At 52.8% G+C, this 22,876-nt stretch overlaps 1 protein-coding gene and 1 long non-coding RNA gene across 3 annotated transcripts in view; both read left to right on the forward strand.

Annotated features, from left to right (window-relative positions):
• RETREG1 (reticulophagy regulator 1) overlaps positions 1-22,876 on the forward strand; it is a 121,294-nt gene that overhangs the window by 42,300 nt on the left and 56,118 nt on the right. The window lies entirely within an intron of this gene.
• On the forward strand, positions 8,298-22,687 carry LOC140632743 (uncharacterized). The gene is made up of 4 exons (XR_012030437.1): positions 8,298-14,198; positions 14,319-17,549; positions 17,756-19,137; positions 19,663-22,687. It is a non-coding gene; the product is annotated as an uncharacterized lncRNA (long non-coding RNA).

Here is a 22,876-nt window from a genome sequence, read left to right on the forward strand (position 1 = left end):
CTTTAAATTAACACGACTTAATCTGCTTTGACACGAGTTCCATCACCCCCATTTTAAAAATTATTTAAAAGAGCTACTTCATCTTCGCATAAGTGTGCGTAGACCACCATTTCCCACAGCAGCGCCTTGAGCCCCTACAGCCCCTTCCTAACAGATGAAAACTCCCGGTCCAATCATTTTAGTCCATGTTTCAGTTTCTCTGAACTCCGTGCTTGTTAGGTTTGATTCCGTAGTAGATCTGAGTCATCGAGGGTTTGAAGATGTGGTTCATTCATAAATATACTTAAAAAACAAAGTTGGACTAATTAATGTTACCTAATAGATTCTTGCTTCTTTAAGTCTTAAAAAAACCAAAGGAAGAATGATTAGTGATTAATGTTTGTCTTAACTTACCCTGGCCTGTGTTGTGATTATTTGAATATAGAGAAGACTTCACAGATAGTTGGAGGTTTCTGTCAGCCTCTGTCTTTGTTTTTGTCTTTTTTTTTTTTTTTTTCTGTCTCTTGGTCTCTCTCTGCCTCTCTTTTTTGTCTCTTTGGATTTTTTTTCTGTTTTTTTTTTTTTTTTTTTTTTTTTTCTATCTTTGGTTCTTTCTTTACTGTTCCCAAATAGGGTTAATTTTAGTCCTGTGTGCCTAGTAGCATCTAAAATGTCTGTCCTCCCCCCATGTTAAAAGCATTACATGCTATTGAAAACTGAAAATATAGGAAACCTAAAAGAAAAAAACCCCTAAATCCTTATAAATCTATCACCCAGAAATTAAACTCCCTTTCAGTTTTGCTCGTTTTCTTCTAGTCTTCATAAAATTGTGTGTGTTCCCTCATCCATCCTTTTCAACAAACATTTAATCAGTGCTTTTATTGCCTGTATTTTAAGGCATTTGTGGATGAAATGGAGTTCATATTGTAGCGAGTAAGCCAGCAAATAAATTGCTAGACTACATAATGTTACATAGTGAGCCTTGTTTAAGGAAACGAAAGCAGAAGAGGGGATTAGGGGGTGTGAGGGCGGGCAGGGAGGGCCAGGTTGTAATAAAGTGCTCAGGACATACTTCACTGAAGATTTTGAGCAAAGCTTAGGAAGTGAGATTGTGAATCATGTCTGGATAAAGAGCTTCTAGACAGAGGGAGCAGCAAGTGCAAAGGCCCTGAGGCAGGAGCCGTATATGAGGGTGATTTTTAAATTTTATCCCAGTAAGTTTTTTTTGTGTGTGCAGCCATAGTAACTGGAATACATGGAATATTACACAGCTCATTAAGATCATATTATAAAAGAGTTTGTAGCAATGTGAAAATATACCCTTTATTGTTAATTGTGGATTTAAACCCCAAAAAACTATAGATTTAAGTAAGTGCAGGAAGGTCTAATGTACATTATAATCATGTGCTGGTATACATGGGGTATTGCTCGGTGAGGGGAAAACAAGGGGTTTTTATTTTCCTGATTTTATTACATTTCTCTTTCTATAACGAACATGGTAGCTTTTATGATGAAGAGAGGCCGTGAAGGGGGGAGTGTCCCGTCAGGCGGGGGGAGGTCCGTGACTGAGGATGTTGGAGGTGACACACGGAAGTCTGCAGGCACCACTGCTCCAGGCCCTCCACTCACCCAAGTGCCTAGTGGCTCGACCCCAGAGCTGCGTCCAGACACAGGGCTCTGGTTGCGAGGGGGACTGGCATGGCCTCGACACTGGAAACAGAGGTCAGGGCCGAAGTCCAGAGAAGCAGCTGGGCTCTAAGAAGGCTGCAGCGTCAGGAAGAAGTCAGAGGCAATACAGGGGGCGGGGGGTGCTGACCAGGCCAAGTGCCGCTTGACACTAAGTCTCATGGGATTGGGGTGAAGAGAAAGTATTAATGGATTATTAAGGAGTAAATTAAAATTATTCATTTCCAAGGTCAGGTGGTGTCGGTGTGAGGGAGGGTTGTGGGGGGTAAAAGTTCTTGATTCTTCCTTTGGGAGCCTCTGCCTCAGGCCCAAGGTTGAGCCTCCACGTGCGGGTGGAGGGCCTGGCTGCATATTCTCATGATCGAGGCGCTGTCCAAGCGTTTTGCGTAAAATTTGGAAACTCATCGTATCACCCGGGCTAGGATTTGTGTCTGCCCGTACGCCCCAAACTACGGTCTTTAGGCAATCAAACGAGAATGGGTCTGAGAAGACCTCATGTTCTCCTGAACAACCCACCCCTGGGTTCTGTCCACCACTTGGTGTCTGTCCCGCCGTCCCTCGATCAACTACCAATACGTCAGTCGACTTACCTGCACGTATCCTTTAACTCTAGTTTAATGGTAATATTTGATATATTGAAGAATGTAGCAGACCCGTAAGCTGTAGACGTTATGATACAGTGAATATGCCGGAGCTTCCCCCAGCCGGCACCGTCGCCTCCTGTGTCCCTTACCCTCCGGGCCTGCGGCCTCATGCCAACGGCAAGAAGGATCCTCAATTTTGTGGTCTTCGTTCCATTGCTTTTTTTAAAAAAAAATCATATGTTGTGTGTGTGCGAATATTCATATAAATCACAAATACTTGTGTTCCTAAAACCATTTTCGAGGTCTGTAAAGCGGTGGGATTCTTACATCGTTGGGAAAACGGGGTCTCTCTGTTGGGAAAGACTCCGGCGGGCGGGCGGGCGGGCGGGCGTCGCGGTCGTGCGGGTCGTGGCTGCGCGGACCCGCCGCTGACCTCCCGGGTTTATGCGGACGCGTCTTTCCGCCGGACGGGGTGCGTCTTCCTGTCCCGGGGTCCAGGTGGGCTCGCTGCCCGGCGCTGCGCGGGTCCCACGGGCCGGAGGGGCTCCCTGGGTCCGCGCCGACCCTGCCCGAGCCCCGGGATGGCGCCGTCCACGCGGCCCGGCGGCTGCAGGAACGCGGCGCTTTCGGCACGTGCGCGTTTCGGGGCGGAGGCGCCGGAGTCGCTGCAGTTACGGCGGCGGCCCCGGGGCAGGTGTGTCCGGGCCGCCGCCTCCAGGAGGGCCCAGTGGGAGCCGCCCGCGCCGCCGGGACGCTGAGCGCTGGAGCCAGGCCGCGCCGTGGGCCGCCCCTCGCGCGGCCGCGGGGCGGGAGGCTCCTCACGGTGACCCCGGGGCGGCGGCCCCTCACGAGGCGCGGGGCGGGAGGCTCCTCACGGTGACCCCGGGGCGGGCGGCTCCTCACGGTGACCCCGGGGCGGGAGGCTCCTCACGGTGACCCCGGGGCGGGAGGCCCTTCAGGAGGCCGCGGGGCGGGAGGCTCCTCACGGTGACCCCGGGGTGGGCGGCTCCTCACGGTGACCCCGGGGCGGGCGGCTCCTCACGGTGACCCCGGGGCGGGAGGCTCCTCATGGTGACCCCGGGGCGGGAGGCCCTTCAGGAGGCCGCGGGGCGGGAGGCTCCTCACGGTGACCCCGGGGCGGGAGGCCCTTCAGGAGGCCGCGGGGCGGGAGGCTCCTCACGGTGACCCCGGGGCGGGCGGCTCCTCACGGTGACCCCGGGGCGGGAGGCCCTTCAGGAGGCCGCGGGGCGGGAGGCTCCTCACGGTGACCCCGGGGCGGGAGGCCCTTCAGGAGGCCGCGGGGCGGGAGGCTCCTCACGGTGACCCCGGGGCGGGAGGCTCCTCAGGAGGCCGCGGGGCGGGCGGCTCCTCACGGTGACCCCGGGGCGGGAGGCTCCTCACGGTGACCCCGGGGCGGGCGGCTCCTCACGGTGACCCCGGGGCGGGAGGCTCCTCATGGTGACCCCGGGGCGGGAGGCCCTTCAGGAGGCCGCGGGGCGGGAGGCTCCTCACGGTGACCCCGGGGCGGGCGGCCCCTCAGGAGGCCGCGGGGCGGGAGGCCCCTCACGGTGACCCCGGGGCGGGAGGCCCTTCAGGAGGCCGCGGGGCGGGCGGCTCCTCACGGTGACCCCGGGGCGGGCGGCTCCTCACGGTGACCCCGGGGCGGGCGGCCCCTCGGCGCGGACACCCCGCTTGCTAGGCAGTGTGGGGGCGGCTGCCGACCTCCACCGCCACCTGCTGAAGAAGCGTCGTGTGGGCGCAGCGTGTGGGGAGAGCGGGGGCCTCGAGGTCCCGGCGGACCGAGCCAGGGAAGGGCAGCAGCCGCCGGGAGGAGCCGGAGCGTTCCCGCCGGTCCGGGGTGCGAGGGCCCGGGCGGCGCGTGGCCGAGACGGCCCTGAGGCTGTGGAGGCGCCGAGGGCCCCGGGCGCGGAAGCGGGGCTCCCGTGGGGCGGTCCCGGCTGCGGCTGCGGCCCCGGCCCCGGCTCACCGCGTGGGGAGGCGGAGCGTTTCGGAGCGAGAGAGCACAGTAAGGGGCTGTGGACGGGCCGGGGGCTGAGAGGGAGGCGGGTGGCGCCAGGCGCGTCCCGGGGAATACTGGGGGGCGGGGGGCGGGGCGGGGGGCCAGCGCCGGGGCTTCTCGGTGGTTCGGCGTGTGGAGAACGGCCGTAGCGCGGCAGTGACGCGGCCCCCGCGGCGCACCAGGTTTTTAAGGTTCGTGCATCGTGTCGCGCGCTTCACCGCTTCGCCGCCTGTCGGGGCCGGAAACTCCCGCCGCGGGACGGGCCACACCGCGCCGGCCCGGCCACCCGCTGACGGCACGCGGGTTGCTCCGGCCTCGGGCGGCCGTGAAGGGCGAGCCGCCTGCCCGCACCGCGCTGGGCTTCGGTTCCGGAGCGGGGAGACCGGCCCGTGGGGACCGGCCCGTGGGGAGGAGAGGCCCGGCCGGCAGCCCCGCTCTGTGGAGCCCGCGGCGCCTCGACCCGCCCGGTGCCGGGGGCTGCGGGGTCTGTAGGGCGCAGGGCTCTGCCTGCGGGGAGAGGCGCTCGGCCGTCCCGGATCCTACGGGAGCCTGGAAGCGGGTGCTGGTAACTGGGGCGACGCCCAGGTTGCTTCTGAAGGGAGAGCCCGACCGTGCCCTGGGCTTGTCACTTAGTCATGCTTCGTTTCTCCCTTTTTTTTTTTTTCTTTTCCTTTTTAAAGGGAGAAAACTTGCAGGAAGGAGGGAAGCGAGGGGGGCAGTGTTGTTATTTAGAGATATTTGGGAGGAGGAGGCGAAAGTGCATGATATGGTCATCCTTATCGGGTAGATTGCATCGCTCGCGTGCTATTTATTCGTTTTTTTGAAGGCTATTCTTGTGCCTTTTTTTAATACCTGAACAACTGGGAGAGAGAACTTATAATCCTGTAGTCATTTGGCTTGTATTCTTAGAGAGTATTTTTAAACGCTAACTTTGAGAGCCATCGAATGTCATTTAAAACACAAGACGTGCTTCCAGTATTCGTTTCTCTTGACCTGCAGGTTTTTCGATTTTGAGTAGTATTTTTACTTCCACTGAAAACACAGTTCTCCCCCCAGATCTCTTTCTTGATGTTTGCCTAAATTTTTTCGGTCAGTTGTCTATTTTGTCCATCACTCTATTAAAATGAGTGATGATATTTTCAGTTATGACTCAAAAGTCATCTGCTATGGAAAGAAAACTGTCTGAATTCCAAAGCTTATCAAGCTAAACATCCTCAAGTCAGAAAATAGATGTGTATTTTGAATAAATTGCGCATTTAAACTCTTTTCCGGAAGCTAAGTTGGAGTGAAATCATCTTGCCTTTTTAAAGGGCTTTTTGCGGCTGCACCAGGTTTGGAATTTCTAAGGAAGACTCAGTAATTGAGAAAATTTTTAAATGAAGACTCAGTAATTGAAAGAAAAGAATCTTGTATTTTTAAATTGAGAAATTGATCTGGCACTGATCTGAGGTCAAAACAGGAGTGTCCTAATCTAGGTCCTCGTTAAACTGGAATAGAAAACACTGCGCTTCTCCACATCTCTCCTGCATATACGTAGGTGATCGAGTTGGACCATTTCTACTTGCCTAATGAAAGGGGACAAGGGATCCTGGTGTAAGGACTTTGTGCTTGTGTAGGGCCCCTGGGAAGTTAGAAATTGACTTATAAGTTTGACTTTGTTCCTTGTTCAAGGCACAAAAGTCCTCAAGAGTGAAAGAAAACATGGCTGGTCACCACTTTTCTCATGCTGGTTACAATGAATTGGGGTTGATAATTAATAGCAAGAAGGTAGTTAGCTCAAACTTTCGAGAAAACTTTTTCTTTTGGTACTTCCAGCTGATTTCTGCAATAGAAGAAATTTCTGCTTAGCCATTCTCTGCTAAGCAGCTGATTCCAGGAAGTAGAGAGAGTGAAAACTTGACCCTGTTACTTTTACCTGAGACTCCGATGGTACGTCCATGCCTTTGCCTGAGACTCACCACCTAGACTTTGCATGAAGTCTTGGCCTGAGATTCTCTTTCTGCCCCTCTCCCTCATTTTGCCTTTTTGAATTTAACAATGAGGGGAAATAGAGGGTATTAGTTGGCTGATGCAGTCCGTAGGAATGCAGAATTAGAGACTAGGATGAAGCCATGGGTAATCCACGCTTGGAAAAGATCTCGATGAAACAAAATCATAAAAGATAAGCTGCCCAGCACTCAGAGTTCTGAGTCCAGAGGGATTATTTGCTAGTCTCTTTTGGTGAAGTGGTTCTAGCATCTCATGACTCTCCTTTTTAGATACAAAAAGGAAAAGTCCTATGTTGTATTCTTTTTTGGACAGTCCTCCCTGTCTGTCACCATTGTGCTCGGGGACTCCTGAATTACAGTAGTTATTTCAAGGGATGTTGTGAATACTTTGCTGTGGATCATGGAGGACTAAGCTGTTTTCACCCACAAACTACCCTCACTCATATTTTGACACCATTGAAAGAAACCTTGACAGCCACTACCATGGGTCTGACATGGCGGTGAGGCCTAAATAGGGGTCATATGGTAGGGTCGCCTCACATCAACACAGTAACAAGAGCAGAGTCCTTAACCAATCCTGATCACCCTCCCCTCTCCCAGCTCTTGAGTCTGATAGATCCTGGCTCCTTATCCATGGATAAGGATAGAAGGAGGGAATCCAAAGTATAAAAGTGGATCTATATAAACAATTTCTGTTCAAAAAGTCTTCTCAAGATCTAAAATTTTTATTAATCAGTTCACATGAAGCTAAAAAACAGGATTTTTTTTTAAAGATTGTATTTATTCATGAGAGACACACAGAGAGAGACAGAGAGAGAGAAGCAGGTTCCATGCAGGGAGCCCGATGTGGGACTCGATCCCAGGACCCTGGGATCACGCCCTGAGCTGAAGGCAGATGCTCAACCCCTGAGCCACCAAGGTGTCCCAAGAAACAGGATTGATAATGAATATGTCATGATTCCCCAATTGCCATACTTGTCTCCTCATTGAGTAAGGACATAGCATAGTCAGGCATTGCTGTGTAACAAGCATACGGATCTCAGTGGCATACAGTCAGCATTTATTTCTTGCTCGTGTATCTGTAGGCCGGCTGGGCTCCAGCTGACTTTGTTCCTTGGTTTGGCTGGACATGGCGCCAAGCTTTGGGTGTCTCTGGGCCCGCTCCTCAGTCTTTCAGCCTTTTTGGACTAGAGGCTATCCAAGGCAAATTGTTCCTATGGACGAAGACTGTAGGAACCTAAAAGGGCAAACCCCATCATTCATGTGCATTTCAGGCTTCTGCCTACCAGTTTCCAGTTGGCCAAAGGAAGTCACGTGAGCAACTCCAGAACCAAAAAGGGGGAAAACACATCCAGTTACCATAGGCCATGGCAAGGGAGTGGAGAATTGGGACTCATAATTTGACCTGGCATTAGGGTTTGTTATTATTAAGTTAGGATATTTTTCATATGGTTATATTGCTTTTTATTCTATGTTCACAATATTTTTTGATTCTGTGTGTTTTTTCCATTTATGGGATAAAATCTTCTAAGTCCAGTTTTTCTATTTCTGAAGATAGCAACTTTACCTTTTCTTAACCCTTAGTATTTATAGGTGCTTTTTGGAGTTGGGGCCATAATTATTATTTTTATCCAGCACCAATTTTAAGGAATTTACTCAATTCCTTGTTATTCTTCTATCTTTCCAAACTGAAGCAATTTCACCCACTAATAATTTGAGGATATGAAATTATTGGCAAATTTGACATTATGGTGGCACATCTGTGTGTGTGTTCATATATTCAGAGCTGAAGGGCTTTCTTTGGTTTTATTTTAGAGAGAACATGCAAGCACATGGGTGTATAAGTAGGGTAGGGAGGGCCAGTGGGAAAGGAGAGAACTATTTATTTATTTATTTATTTATTTATTTAAGGAGAGAACCTTAAACAGGCTCCATGCTCAGTGTGGAGACTGACAATGGGGCTCGATCTCCCGACCCTGAGATCAAGACCTGAGCCGAAATCAAGAGTGGGACAACTCACCCACTGAACCACCCAGGCGCCCCTAGAACCGAGGGGCTTTCTAAAAGCTACTGTTACAGGACTGAGCACTGAATGTATTCTGTATCTTTTATTTACAGAAGGGTCTCATTATACATATTGAAAGGGGAACTTAGAAGAAGCAGGTACATTCTTTGACAAAATCCTCCACCTATCTGGAGCCTAAATTAATGTAGGTGGCTTAGAAAGAGTCACTGTTTTCGGATCATGAATTCCTATTGTTGGCAGCACACTCATGGGTATTCAGCAAAGTTAACAAGGGAACCAACTGTGTGCGAGGCTCTGTGAGAGGATGAAAGTGAAGATATAATTTATTAAAAATGTTCAGGTATTCAGAAGAAACCAAATTCTCCTGTTACCTGTTCAGGAGCTCATTAACCAGCGACGCTTTCTTGCCATAAAATATCTTTTATCCCGGGCCTGACTCTGAAATGCTTCACTTGGACTTCTTACGATATTTGTGAAGGAGTGAAACATTTGACCAATGTCAGTTTTTTGGCTGTGAATAGAGAAGGGGAGGTGACAGTTCCCAGGGCCACCCTATGGAGAGGTTTCTAATAGAGCATTGCTGTTTCGGATTCCCGCTCCAACTTTGGGGTCACTTTCCCTATCAGGGTCTCGAGCATGAGTCAATGGCTCCATTCTTCCAAGACTTAGTCGATGCCTGCTGTGCCTAAGGTGCTCTGCTGGACATCTAGCAGAGGACCTCATATTATGTCAGGGTTTTGTTGTATTTCCCTTGATGTTGGAACAAGGGAGAAGGTCTCTGGTGTCAGAGAGGTGGTAGAAATAACAGGAGACTTGCACATTGTCAGACAGAGTCAAAGCTGTCCATTTGCAAACGATTCTTAAGAGGACTGACCACGTTTGCTGTTTGTTCTACATAAAGAGGGCCTGCGGGCACCAGAATAAAAAGAGCTGCAAGTATTACAGCATCAGAAAAAGTTTTCATTGGTACATCATGCCTTGAGAGGAGGAAGTCCATGATTATATTTAGATTGATTCTGTTTTGCTCATTGAAATGATAATACTAAGACAATAATAAGAAACAGGAAGGGGCGGGCTATTTGAAAGCACACATTAGTTAATATCGCAAAACTGGGGCCTGCTATTTTCATAGATATCAGCACCCTATTTTATGTTTTCCAATCAGCCGTAATAATTATGTCTCATATTTAAACTATAAAAGCATCTTGGAGGTAATGTGTTACACCTGACAGTGGACCTCTTTTCAAAAAGTTGATTGTTTCTTTTATCAAGACTATGAAATTTCAAGATTTGTGCAGTGAAAAAACCAAAGTACCAAAGGAAACTTCAGTGTTTTGTTTTGGTTTACCTTAGGGTTTTGGTCATTGGATCGCATAGCTTTGTTTTTCATGGCTGTGAAGACTGGACTTGGTTTAGATTCTCTCATCACAGGGTACAGGTGTTAGCTCCCTGCCCATGTGATACATTTTGCCCTCACCCAACAGGACACCTGGTCCAGGACCTTCTGCTTGGCCGCCTGCAGTGACTGTGCTCCAGACGACCCTGCGCTAGCACTGTGGACATGGGGATCCACCAGTCTCTAATATATCTGTCTTTCCAGGGAATCTTCTATGGTCACAACAGGAACCCCTCAATCTAGCATTAATAAGGAAGGGATTACTTTATTTTGACTCAGAGTATGACATGGACGCTAGGCCCAAGAAATGCAAGGAACTAGAGGCTAGAAAGTTACCAGGAACAGAAGCAGCTTTTGAGGGCTCCCCAGGAATCAGAGGCAGCAGGTGGGGAGCTTGGGGTGCAGTGAAGGGCGGTTGAGGAGGTGGGAGGAGCTTGAATGATGGTGCTGATAACCTGTTAATAACCGCCATCTATTAGCGCGTAATATTGCCCGGCACTGTGCTAAACGCCTTCAGCGTTACCTAATTTATCTTCATGGCCGTTGAGGAGGCAGGAAGTCGTGGCCCCATTTGCAAGACAAGGATGCCAGAACTTGGGTAAGTAGCTTGACCAAAGTGATGGAGGCCACACTTCCATGTCCGTCGCTCCCCAGAGCCAGCGGGCTGGTCTCCATGTTTCAGTGCATCCTCTGTCAACCCGCTTATATTTCCTCTTCTAGAACATAACCTTTTAAACAGTACTCAGGCAAAGAAACGTATAGTTATAATTTAAAATAAGCATTTAAAAGGTTTCATCACGTGCCAATAAAGAGGAAGCAAACAGGACTTTGGTGTCACCGCGGTGCAAGGCTATGAGACGGTTGGAGCCCTATCTCTGACGGTGTGTGGAGGGGACTGTCTTCATGTTGGAGAGACGAGTCATGCTTTTTGTGTCTGACCTATTTCTTTTCTCTTGTTAAAAGTTTGCTTTTAGTATTGTTAAAGCTTGTTTTCATCACAAAGACGAGGCTGTATTTTTAGTAAAAATAGGCTCATCTCTGTCATATCAACTAATTTTTTTCTTGGTGTAGAGTTCCTCCTGACATGTTAAAAGAATTAAATCTTAGGAGATGACAATGGCACTGATGGAAGAAACTTTGGACTTTGAGCAAAGCAGTTCATCTTATAGGCCTGTCTCCTTATGGGCTAAACGAAGTGAGTAGGTTCATTTTAAAGCTGTGCTAATCCCGACGGGATAGTGATAAATCAGCGGGACAGAGTCGAGTCTAGAAATCAGACTCACATATATGTGACAACTAATTTTCAGCAAAGGTTCAGAGGCAGTTCAGAGAGAAGATGGCTTTTTAACAAGTAGCACAGAAAAGTTGAATATCCGTATGCAAAAACATAAACTTAGATCTGTGCCTGGCGTCATGTATAAAAATTAACTCCAAGGGCATTAAAGCAGGCCTAAATGTGAGCTCAAATCTATGAAACTTCTAGAAGAGAACACAGGAGAAGGTCTTCATAACCCCAAGTTAAGGACAGATTTCCTGGATATAATACTATAGGCATCATCCATGAAAGAAAAATCTAACAACTTGGACTTCAAGATTAAAAAAAAAAAACCTAAAATCTTAAAAAAAAAAAAAAAAAAAAAATTGGGAGGATCCCCAGGTGGCTCAGCAGTTTATTCCGGGGCATAATCCTGGAGACCCGGGATCGAGTCCCGCATCGGGCTCCTTGCATGGAGCCTGCTTCTCCCGCTGCCTGGGTCTCTCTCTCTCTCTCTCTCTCTCATAAATAAATAAAATCTTAAAAAAAAAAAAAGATTAAAAAAAAACCTTTGGTCTATGACAGTATTGAGGAAATGAAAAGTCATGGCACAGGTTGGAAGAAAATACTCACCATGTATCTGAAAAGATCTGTACGCAGAGTATGTAAAGAACTCTTAAAACTTAATAAGAAAACAAGCAACCCAGTTTTTGAAAGTCCAAATGATTTGAACAGATACTTTAACAAAGATGAACACATAAAAAGGTGTCATCCATCATTAGTTGTTGGAACTGCAAATTACAGCCACAGTGAGATACCACTACACGTATTTGGACGGCCAAAATTAATTGATTAATTACTTTGTTTTTAAAAGAGGTTAGTTATTTATTCCTGAGAGACACAGAGAGAGGCAGAGACACAGGCAGAGGGAGAAGCAGGCTCCATGCAGGGAGCCCGATGCGGAACTTGATCCCGGGACCCCGGGGTCATGCCCTGGGCCGAAGGCGGGTGCTCAACTGCTGAGCCACCCGGGGACCCCAGAATGGCCAAAATTTAAAAAGACCATACTGAGTGTTGTGACAACATGGAGCCGTTGCAGTTCTCATATTCTGCTGCTGGGAATGAATGTCAGATGGTTAGAGACGTCTGCTTAGGCAGCCTCGGTCGCTGGTTCTTGGAAAGGTCAACACGCACCTACCATGTGGCTCAGCCGTCCGCTCCTAGGTGTTTACCTGAGAAATGGGCGCTATGTCCGTACAGTCTTGTCTAGGAAGGTTCACAGGAGGGGCGCCTGGGTGGTGCAGGTGGGTAAGCATCTGCCTTGGGCTCAGGTCATGATCCGGGGGCTCCAGGGATCCACCCTGCCTCTTCTCTGCCCCTCACCCCCTCTCAAAATAATTACCCTGAAGTAAAGAAGCCAGACCAAAGTCATGCTGTATGACTCCACTTGTATGAAATTCTTAAAATGCAAACTGCTGTGTCGTTACAGGGAGCAAATCGGTCTTTGCCTTGGAAGGGAGGGGGTGGTGCAGGGAAAGGCAGAAAGGAAGGATCCAGAAGGGCACCAGGAGACTTGAGAAGGCTGATGGCCTTGTTGAGTACGGTGGTTTTGATGGTGTCACGCGTGTACACGCATGTCAAAGGTTATCAAATAATGCACTTTATTTTTTTTTAAAGATTTTATTCATTCATGAGAGACACACAGGGAGAGGCAGAGACACAGGCAGAGGGGGAAGCAGGCTCCATGCAGGGAGCCCGATGCAGAACTCGATCCCAGGACCTGGGATCACGCCCTGAACCGAAGGCAGATGCTCAGCCACTGAGCCCCCCAGGGACCCCTCAAATAATGCTCTTTAAATATGCAATTTATTATACGTCGATTACACGCCAGCACAGCTATTTAAAACAAAGCACAGCGGGTGCAGCCGTCAGCGCTAGTACTTGAATGAGAGTACAGGTGGGCGCGCTCAGGAGACGCCGTGGGGTTTTCTGTGTTCCGCAGCTGCTTCCAGAACTTGTTCTGACACCAGCCCGTGTTGCTGAGGTATGCCTTTCATGTGTGTTGAGCGGGGGTCATTTCTTGGAGTTGGAATAATTAAAAGGTGCTTTGACTTTGAGGAATAATGCATTTCTCATTTTAGTAAAAAGCCGTTAGGGAGGTGCAGTACAAAGGTGGGCAAGTGCGGACCTGACTTCTGAGCTGACTCCCTGTGGGGTGGTTTTGCGCCTTGGTGTTTATACGTCATAAAAGCAGTAAACCAAAGAGGACTGGGTGCTCGGAGGAAGGTGGGCTCCTCTGGCTCTGAGATGAAGGTGTCCGCACCCCGGGTCTGTCCTCTGTCACCTGCCACAGCTGCGTGGAGGTGGGTGACAGGAAGTACACACCCGCTTTAGCACCCCTGCCCGGACGCCTTCGGGTAGGAGTCAGGTGGGCTGTGTCGTTTTCCCCGGGGACTTTTGACTACCCTCTAGTGACAGCAGAGCGCTGGCTGCCCCGGGCTGCGTTGGACTTCAAAGGAGGCGATCCCGTAGGTGGGCAGGTGTTCTCGGGTGGGCGTTGGACATGCTCTGTGTCTTGCTTCTGATGGGGTTTCAAGGGTGCAAACAGCCGCTAAACCTCACCACATTTTTGTGCTTTCAAAACGCGTAGTTTATTCTCGGTAAATCACATCTCAATAAAGCTGCGGTTTTAGAAACTCCACACCTTTCTGCCTTCAGCCCCGAGCCCCCAGCTGCGGAAAGTAATGGCCCCGGGACACACACACCCCGACTGTATCTCAATAAAATAATCGTGTCGTTGCCTCCATGAGTCATTTCTTCTTAGGAAAAACAAGAGCCAACACCTTGCAGCTGCTATCCCAGGCGTAGACCCGTAGATTAGCTTTTATTGTCGAGCTTGGGTGCTGTTGCTTCATGTCTGTGTTTCTAGGGACAAAGTCAAGGCGAAATTGCGGCAGTTGGCTCGAGCTGCTGAGCGACACGGAGCGTGATCGCAGTCCTGTGTGCACACGTGCGAGCGCGGGGCCGCGGCCTCTTCGTCCCAGAATCCCAGGCGCAGGGATGCCGCATCATAAACGCCTGGTTACTTGTCCCTTGACCGAACTGCTGCTCCCCTGCAGCTCTGACTCACCCCTGTCAGATGAGCCCTGCGCTCGGGGATGCCCTGACGGACCCCAGGACGCTGGCCAGCTGTCCTCCCGTGTCCTTTCGTCCTGTGCCCAGAAACATCGTCTTTGGCTCCATGGAACGTGGGTGAGCCGACAGGTGAGGGTGCCCAGCACCCCTGCTTGTCTGCAACAGGCTCCTACCCTCCTTGTCCCCACCCCCTCATGTGGCCCTCAGTTAGGTCCAAGCTCCGTACTAATGAGCCTGCATCTTCCCCAGGTTTGATCTTCGGTGACGGAGTGACCCCTGCACCAGTGCGCGTGTGGGTTTCCTGAGGGCCTGGACCCGAAGCGGGTGGGCTCCCCACTTTTTAAGATCCTTTCCGTCGTAACTGAGTTCGTGCTAGGGGTGAATCGCGTTCTTCAGGGCTAGCCTGTTTCTGCAGAAGCCCTGTGCTTCCGGGTGCCAGAAACCTCAGTCCTGAGCTCCGAGTCCAGCCTCACCGCCTGCCCTGTGGGGCGGGTACACTCCGTCCTCTCAACTTGGATCAACGTTTGACTTCGTAAGTGACTCTGCTCAGTAAACAAGCATAATGAGCTAATTAACTTGCTGTTGAGAAATGCACAGGTGCCTAAAATGCACCAGCCGGACAGCGACCGTTGCCGTCGGAAGTACAGCTGTCAGTGATTCACTTGGGGGGTCCCGGCCGGAGCGAGAAAGCTGTTCGCTTTGGGTCCCCAGATCTCCACTACAAAGGGCCCCAAAGAACTAGTTTTTGTAAATTTAATTTCTGAATGTCTGTCCTAGCCAAGGAAGCAGTCAAGAATGAATAGGAACGCCCGGGTGGCTCAGCGGTGGAGCCTTTAGCTCAGATCTTGACCCCGGGGTCCTGGGATCGAGTCCCACGTCGGGCTCCCTGCATGGAGCCTGCTTCTCCGTCTGCCTGTGTCTCTGCCTCTCTCTCTCTGTGTCTCAGGAATAAGTAAAATCTTAATATATATTTATATATATATGTAAATTATAATGCATTTTACATCTTAAAAAAAATTTACTTGAATGTGTACCTCCCTTGGGGATAGTTATTATCTGTTCATTTAAAAGTGTCCCACACATTTTCCACCCTGAACAAACATTACTCTAAAAAGTTATTTTAAGACACGCCATTCACTTCAGGCATATTTGATAAGTGGAGAACCTGGTACCAGTAATGACTCGACATCTCAGTGTCTGGTGAATGAAATACTTACTGAATTTTGACAGTTACTCAAAACGTGTTCACGTCCGGGAAGTGATGGGACCTGCCTTTGGTGACAGTGAAGGGACACGATGGAACACAGGTCCCGGGACGGTCGGCTTTCCTGGTGGTGGTTGGGAGGGGACCTGGGGGCCGGGGCCGGGGCCGGGGCAGCAAGCAGGCAGCAGTTAGTGTGGGGACCCGGCGAGCGGGAGGTGAGGCCTGGCGCCGCAGGACCAGGGGCTGCCTTTTGACCTTTCCTGTCTGGCTCACCCAGTCCCAGCCCTGGATTACGAAACATGTTCTGGAAATTATTTCCAGAGGGCACACATCCCTTTGGTGACAGCTTATTTCTGGATTCCTGGTGCAAATGCCTGGGCTCTGAGGACATTCGGGGGTGTGTTTCACGGCCCATCACCTGATTAGTCACTGGGCACTGAGGTCTGTCCCCGCTGGCTTGGGGTCAGGAACAGAGAGACTTGTTGACCCCCCTGGGCTCCGCAGAGAGACTTGTTGACCCCCCCGGGCTCCTGCTAAGAGACCCCGAAGGCCGACCGCCCCTCCCCCTGCCGTCCTGCCGCATGGCTGTCCGCAGCCCTTTCCGCAGAGGCTCCTCATGGTGAAGTTCCGAGCTGCGTGTACAAAGAGATGGTTTCAGCCTCCTCTGAAACGTCTTGGAACACAGAATGCGCCCGCCACGGGTTCTGACGAACGTCCTCAGCGTTGCTTTGAAGAAGGCTGCTCTCGCTCCTTTTTCAGGTCTGGGGTGAGCTGCTGAGCGAGGGCATCCTGGCCAGACAGCCCGGCTTCACGCCTCTCCCCGCCTGGCCGTGCTCACCTTCGGGGGTGGTCGTCGAGCTCAGTAGGCCTGCGTGAACCCGACCGGGTCTGGCGTTGAGCCCAGCGTGGCACACAGTCGGTGCCCGTTAGCTGTCACTGTCCCTGGAGGCCTGATCTGCAGCCGCTCCCTGCTCAGAGCGAGACTCCCTGGGGGAGCCCGGAGCCTAACCCCCGGCTGCTGGGAGCAGTCACCCGGGCTCCCTGGGCCTGGTGGCTTGGCCCTTGGGGAGGGCAGGTGCCACCTGCTTGGTGTTAGGTGTGGGGGTGCTGAGGTTTCGGGGTCACCAGGGCTGGGCCGCGCGGCCCTCGCCCCTCGTGGTGACTCAGGGCTCTGCTGGAGCTCCGTGTCTGACCTCACACATGCAGAAATAGGAGGGGGCCGAGCTGCCCCTGCGCTCTTTTCCAGGAACATCCTGGAATCTACCTGAGAGCTGAATTCTGCTCTGTTCAGGGAATATCCCGAGGCCTGAGGATTTATCCACGTGGCGTGTGCGCCCACAGGTCTGGCCTGCGGTCCTCACCGCACACCGCGCACACCTCGCTCCCGGGCCCGGCCTCGGCCTGTGGCTGCTGCAGGTGGAGCAGCTGGCGGCCTGCTGGCGGCCTGCTGACGGCCTGGACGCCCGGCCCCACAGCTTCGGGCAGAGCAGGGGAGGCATTCCCAGACCTGGCTCTGAAGCTCACTGCGATGCCCTCCACCGGCCCTCTGAGCAGGTGCCTGGGCCCGGGCGAGCTAGGAGATCTGCAGGCCTCATTGCTTTGCTTTTAGTAGGTGGGAAACGCTCTTCGATTTGGATTCCAGCCCGTGGAATCTGCAGGGAGCCTGGCCCCGTAGGGGCTCCTGGAATAGGAGCGCTTCTTGCATTTATATGGCTGAGGCCAGCCAGTCGGTCCCGCTTGGGGTGAACCCTCAGGTGCTGGGTGACGAGACCGGCAGCCTGAGGGTGGCGTGGGGCTGGTCGGAGGAAGAGCGGGGAAGAATCCAGAAGGGCAGTCGGTGGCGATCAGGCCTTCTGCCACTTTGAGTGATGTACTGTGGGCTGAGCTACAGAGGAGAGGCCCTCTTCAGACCGCGGGTTTGCTCTCTCCTGCTGCGAGGGTGCGTGGCCGTGGCCCCAGGCGGGATCTGTCCTCGCAGTCTGCCAGAAGGTTCTCCCAAAGCAAGAGTCCACGAGGAACGTGGAAGCCTGGAGTTACAAGACCGTCCGCCTCAGACATCCTTTTGTTGGTACCTTCCTCGCCGCGCACCGACCCCCAGGCCCCCAGAAGGTGGCTGTCCCGCTGCAGGAGGAGTCATGTGTTTTCCGTGGCGCATGCCCTGACATGTCCATGGGGTTCAAGATTCCCATGGGGACGAGGTAACAAAGGACGTGAGATGGGACACGTGTGTCCTGAGGCCTGGGTGTCCTGCCGGCACTGTGGGAGGGAAGTCGGAGGTGAGTGTGGGTGAGCCCGGGCCCGGGGCGGAGCCAGCTTGGTGACCATGAGGCCATGTCTTAGGCTGATCATCTTTGTCACCCTTGTCATCACCACGTGTAAGCAGATTTCTTCTTATCTGAAGGCGAAAGGAGTGAGTGTGGGATCTGTCAACAGCGTCCAGCCTCGGGGCCTTTAGTGAGAGCTTCTCCCTCCCCCTGAACAGGTGAGTGGCTCGCAGATGTCGAGGCCACGCCTGGGAAGAGAGGTTTCTTCTGGAAAGCTGGCCTGAGAACGTTCACCCGCCCCAGCCGTTGGATGGTCCATCTCGAGCAAGAGAAACGCAGCAGGTGGGAAGCAGCAGCTGGCTCCCAGGTGACACGGCTTTGTCGGAGCGCGTGACGTGGCTGCACACACTCTGACGCTCATTTTCTGTTGGTGCTGCTGCTGTTGCTGGAATGTTCCTGCTGCAAATCGGTGGAGGGAGGGGACCGTGTCCCCCACTCTGGCGGCCCAGACCTTCTGAAGGGCCTTCCCTTGGAGGGGGCTTCGCTGCCTTGGGCGACTGGCCTCCCCGCAGCAGGAGGTGGCGCCCGCCCTCTCAGGCCTCCCTGAAGCTGGGGAACTGCAGACGCCGTGCTGAGCCAGGAGCTGGCGATGAGGAAGGCGGGCTTGAAGGAATCCCTTTAGCGGGGGTGGCATCGACACGTGCCCTCTGCCAGGTTGCAGGGCTCAGAGCTCTAGAGTGTGCCGCGGCCTGTGGGCTGCCCAGCACGTCTGCTGGTGAGTCTGCTGGGGCGGTTCTGTGCTGACGTTTTGGCGGCACTCGCGATGCCACCCTCCTACAGCCTCCCGGGGCTACCCCTTTTGTGGGTGACTTTTCTGTTCCAAGCAGCCAGGGTAAGGCCATCTTGCTCGCCAGCAGGAACCCTGGCTGATCCTGTGGGTCATTCAAGTTCTAGACCCACGAGGGGGTGAAATCTCACCATGACCTCCTCAGCGCCCTGTTGGACCTCCGCTGCTGGCCACAGAGACAGGTCTGCTTCCTCCTGAGCGTCAGTCAAGAAAGGCTTCGACCCGGGGACCTCCAGGCCGGTCCGCCTGTGTGTTAGCTCCTCCCCAGTTGAAATTCAGCACTTGTCCTGGGAGGTAGGGAGGAGCGGGGCAGTGATCGGACTCTTGGGCTGAGCGGTTAAGACTTTGGAGTCCATCTTGTCAACCCGCTAACGGATGCGCTCCATTCCCTTGGACTCTTGAGTCTAGATTCCAGGATGAGGGTCTTCATAACATTCCTTCACCTTTTCTAAGAACTTTCCCAAGCGCCACATGCCGTGACTTCAGATGGCATATGTTTCAATCATGTTTGTGTCTCTGTTGGGACTTGCCATTAATTTTGGGGATGAAATGATTCCACGTTATCTCTCTTCAAAGTCGTCATTGTTTTAAAGCTTACCTCAGTCTTACCCATGAGCTGTGTTACATGAGCTGGAACAGTTTACAAAACAAAGATGCAACCAAGGAAGCCCCCCTTGTAGGTCAAGTCAAGGCCGACTTACCGCGTGGTCGCTCCAACCATGCAGAGAATTCACGCCTTATCTTCATGGTCAGGTAATTCGCAGAAGTTTCTTGAGAAATACGCAGATCATACAAGTGCACTTTGTATATATTTTTAGATTTTTTTTGAAGGTTTTAAGAGAGAGAGAGAGTGTGAGCACACAAGCAGGGAGGGGCAGAGGGGGAGAGAGAGAAGCAAGGAGCCCGATGCAGGACTCGATCCAGGACCCCGGGGTCATGACCTGAGCCCAAGGCAGACACTTAGCTGACTGAGCCACCCAGGTGCCTTCCAAATTTCACTTTTTAAGATTTTATTTATTTATTTATTTATTTATTTATTTATTTATTTATTTATTTATTTATTTTAGAAAGAGCGAGAGTGTGAGCCTGAGGAGGAGCAGAGCGGGGGGAAGAGGGAGAGGGAGAGAATCTCAAGCAGATTCCTGCCACGTGCGGCCGTGAGCCGAAACCAAGAGGTGGATGCTCAACCGACTGAGCCACCCAGACGCCCCTGTAGAAACTGTTTCAAATGATCTCTAGGTCATTGCTCTCATCTTTCCCTTTGTTGTCTTCATGCAGACTCCGCATGAGGAAACAAAAGGAAAACAGTGCCTTTTGATCACTCACAAGGAAACTGAGACGAAACCTCTGATGTTCCAGAAAACTGCATTGCCACCTTGAGAGCGAGAGTTGGGTGACAAGCCAGTGACATTCCACGTCCTGGGGTCTCCACCGGCTGGCAGGCACCCTGCTGGGCCTGTGTCTAACGTCCTGTGTCCGCTTTTTAAGGGAGATTTCCAAGGCGGAGGGGGACTTGGTCCACTCCCTCCCCCCACAGCCCGTGCGCCAGAGCAGGGTCTGACACGATCCCTGGGGCCGTCGTGGCCAAGGGCGCTTCCGGGGGGTGGAAGGGGCCTTCCCTGGGGAAGCCTTCCTAGTCGGGTTGCTCCCTGCATGAGGCCCACTGCCTGGCCGGCGAACAGGGACCCTGCTGGGTGCTGGCGATGGAGCTTCCCATTCATGGCCCTGCAGGCCCCGCTGATGGGCATCCGTGGCCATCAGCCCCCAGCCCTGGGCCCGCACCCCAGCACAGCCGGGGGACCCCAGTCGCCAGGGGTGCCGCCCGCCCGCCCCCCGGGCCCGTGGCTCCCGCTCACCTGCTGGGTCCACGTCGCTCTGTGCTCTCCATCCCAGCAGCAGCGACCACCCGCGCCGCGCTGTAACCTCTCGGGGATTTGTCCGCCTGGCCCGTGGGGTGACAGGGACCACTTTTGATCTGCGCCCTCCTAGCGCTTGGCCGGCAGTTGGCCACCAAACCGTGTAATTTATAAGGTCTGTGAGGAGTCTCGAACTGTGGTGGGAGCAACGGGGGGGCCAAGACAGGGAACAGCCCCGGCACAGCCACCGGCAGGCTCACGGCCTGGGCAGGAAGCCGCCTGCACACCTCAGGCCCCGCGTCTCTCTACCTCCTCCCGCATCTTCTGGGTCGTAGGCAACACTGCCCGCAGCTCCTGGCTCATGGAAAACCCTCCTCTGCTGCCGTTACGATCGTTCGCCATCGAAGGGTGGGCTGGCTGGCGGTAACGGGGGGCCCAAAATTGGGGAACGGGAGATCTGGAAGGTTCCTTCCTTCCTTCCTTGTGTCGATAATCTGAATAAATCTGAAAAAGGAAAGACCATTGCGATTGGAGGGAGCAACGTGGAAAAGGTGAGACGGAAACTCTTCCTCTCTTGGGTGTTTTTTTTAAGTGAACCCTTCAGTTCCGCACATGACTGACTACTGTCACCCAGCCTGCGGCGCAGAATCCAGCCACCTCACTGCTGGACACATGCCGTGTCAAGTCCTCCTGATATCCCACTTGACAGAAGAGGAGACGGCCCAGAAACGTCAAGTGACTCGCCCAAGCTTGCCCGGCCAGCCCGCCATCGAGCGGGGCCAGAGCCAGGGCAGGTGGCTCTGGGCTCACGGGCACAGGGGCCCAGCGCAGTGAGGGGACCAGATGCCACTGCTCAGGCGGTGGTCACCAGCGCCCTGTGCTGGGGCCCAGACCCCACAGCGGCGCGGAGGACTGGCTAGGGCGGGTGTCCCAGGAGCGGACTGCGCGGTGGGCCGGGCGTGGAGCCGCTCGTGAGGGTCCCCGGCAGGGCGGCCGAGGTGGGGCGGGCAGAGGGGACGTGCAGCTGCCGGGTGGCCCGGCCTTCCGAGGACGATCGTCCCCGTACACGGCACAGCCCTCGGGACGCAGGCCGAGCCACACAGCCTGTGCTTAGACCACACCGAGGCCAATCGAGTCACAGGTTGAAGATGAACCTGCCGCCGCGCGGGGTGGGCCCGGAGGGGAGCCTGGGGGTGGTTCCGCCCGAAGGACGCCGCAGCTTCTCCGGGTGGACGGGCAGCGTGCCCTGGTGCGCCTACGGGCCTGAGATAGTTCACTAAGGCAGCTGCCGCCGCGGGGACACAAGACATCTGCCCTGAGGTGCGGCCTGCTGCGGCGTGGCCACCCGGAGCCCTCAGCTATCTTGGGTGGGACGGCGACCTCACGGACTCAGGCTGGTACTTGGAAAGGGTGTTTCTGCTTTGTTGACTTGCCTGACAGCAAGGCCCGCTGCTTTGATTTGCACCTGACCCGACCAGAGGCTGATACTGTGCAGGGTGACCCACGTGGCGGGACGGTCTCGTCCTAGCAACACAATATTTATCCGCACAGCAGACAGTCAAGCTGCTAATTCAAGATGCAATCTTTTCCAGGGACTCAGCCAATGCAGTAAAAAACAACTTTCCCCATTCCTCACACGGGCACCCGCTGGTTCTCGGAAAAACAGCCACAGTTTTATTTCTTGTCAGCCACCGACGTAAAGCTTGTTTACTGATGGCCTTTTTAATGAGTATTTTTATATTAAATAATCAGTTTAAAAAAAAGATCAGTGAGATGACACCCAAGCACAGACTCCCAGAAATCTTGGCTTTCCTTTGTGCACTTTAAAAGTAGAATTTTAGACTTTGCTTCTTTTAATTTGTAGATTTTTACCTGATTACAAAAGGAATACACACATGGGAAAAGTCTTGAAAATACACAAAAGAGTGCAGACAAAAGGAGACAATCATAGAGATAATCACTAGTAATCTGGGGGTAATAGTTCTTTCCACCTGGTTTCCTTTAATCAATCATAAACAGACACACATTCTTTTATAATTCATGGGGGTGTGCATGCGTGTAAAGTACAGGGGTTGGCAAACTACGGCCTGCACGCATCCCTACGTATTGTCTGTGTTAACAGCAGCGGGGTTGAGTGGTTGTGGAGAGACCATACGGCCCACAAACCTGGAAATACTGTCTGGCCATTGACAGAAAGGTCTTCCACCCATTTGGTATGTCAGGCACCCTGTTGCCAGTAGATTTGCTTCAGAATTGAGTGTTCAGGGGGGAATCTGTGGGGAGCTCAGCGGTTTGGCACCTGCCTCCAGCTTAGGTCGTGACCCCAGGGTCCCAGATCGAGTCCCACGTCGGGCTCCCTGCGTGGAGCCTGCTTCTCCCTCTGCCTGTGTCTCTGCCTCTCTCTGTGTGTCTCTCATGAATGAATAAATAACATATTTAAAAAAAAAGAATTGAGTGTTCAAGTGAGTAGATGGGGGTTCTCCTGGCTTCCACTCTGTGTGTCTCTTAAGTTGTGTCCATCAGTAGAACTGCGGGGCTCCCTTCCTGGGGTGCGTCCCCGGCACCCCTTCCCCCAGCATCCTCTCCCTGAGGCCACGCCGGCTCTCGCCCCAGCTGGCCCTGGGCTTCCCTCCATC

The sequence above is a fragment of the Canis lupus genome, chromosome 4 (assembly GCF_048164855.1).
Source record: "Canis lupus baileyi chromosome 4, mCanLup2.hap1, whole genome shotgun sequence".
NCBI lineage: Eukaryota > Metazoa > Chordata > Mammalia > Carnivora > Canidae > Canis > Canis lupus.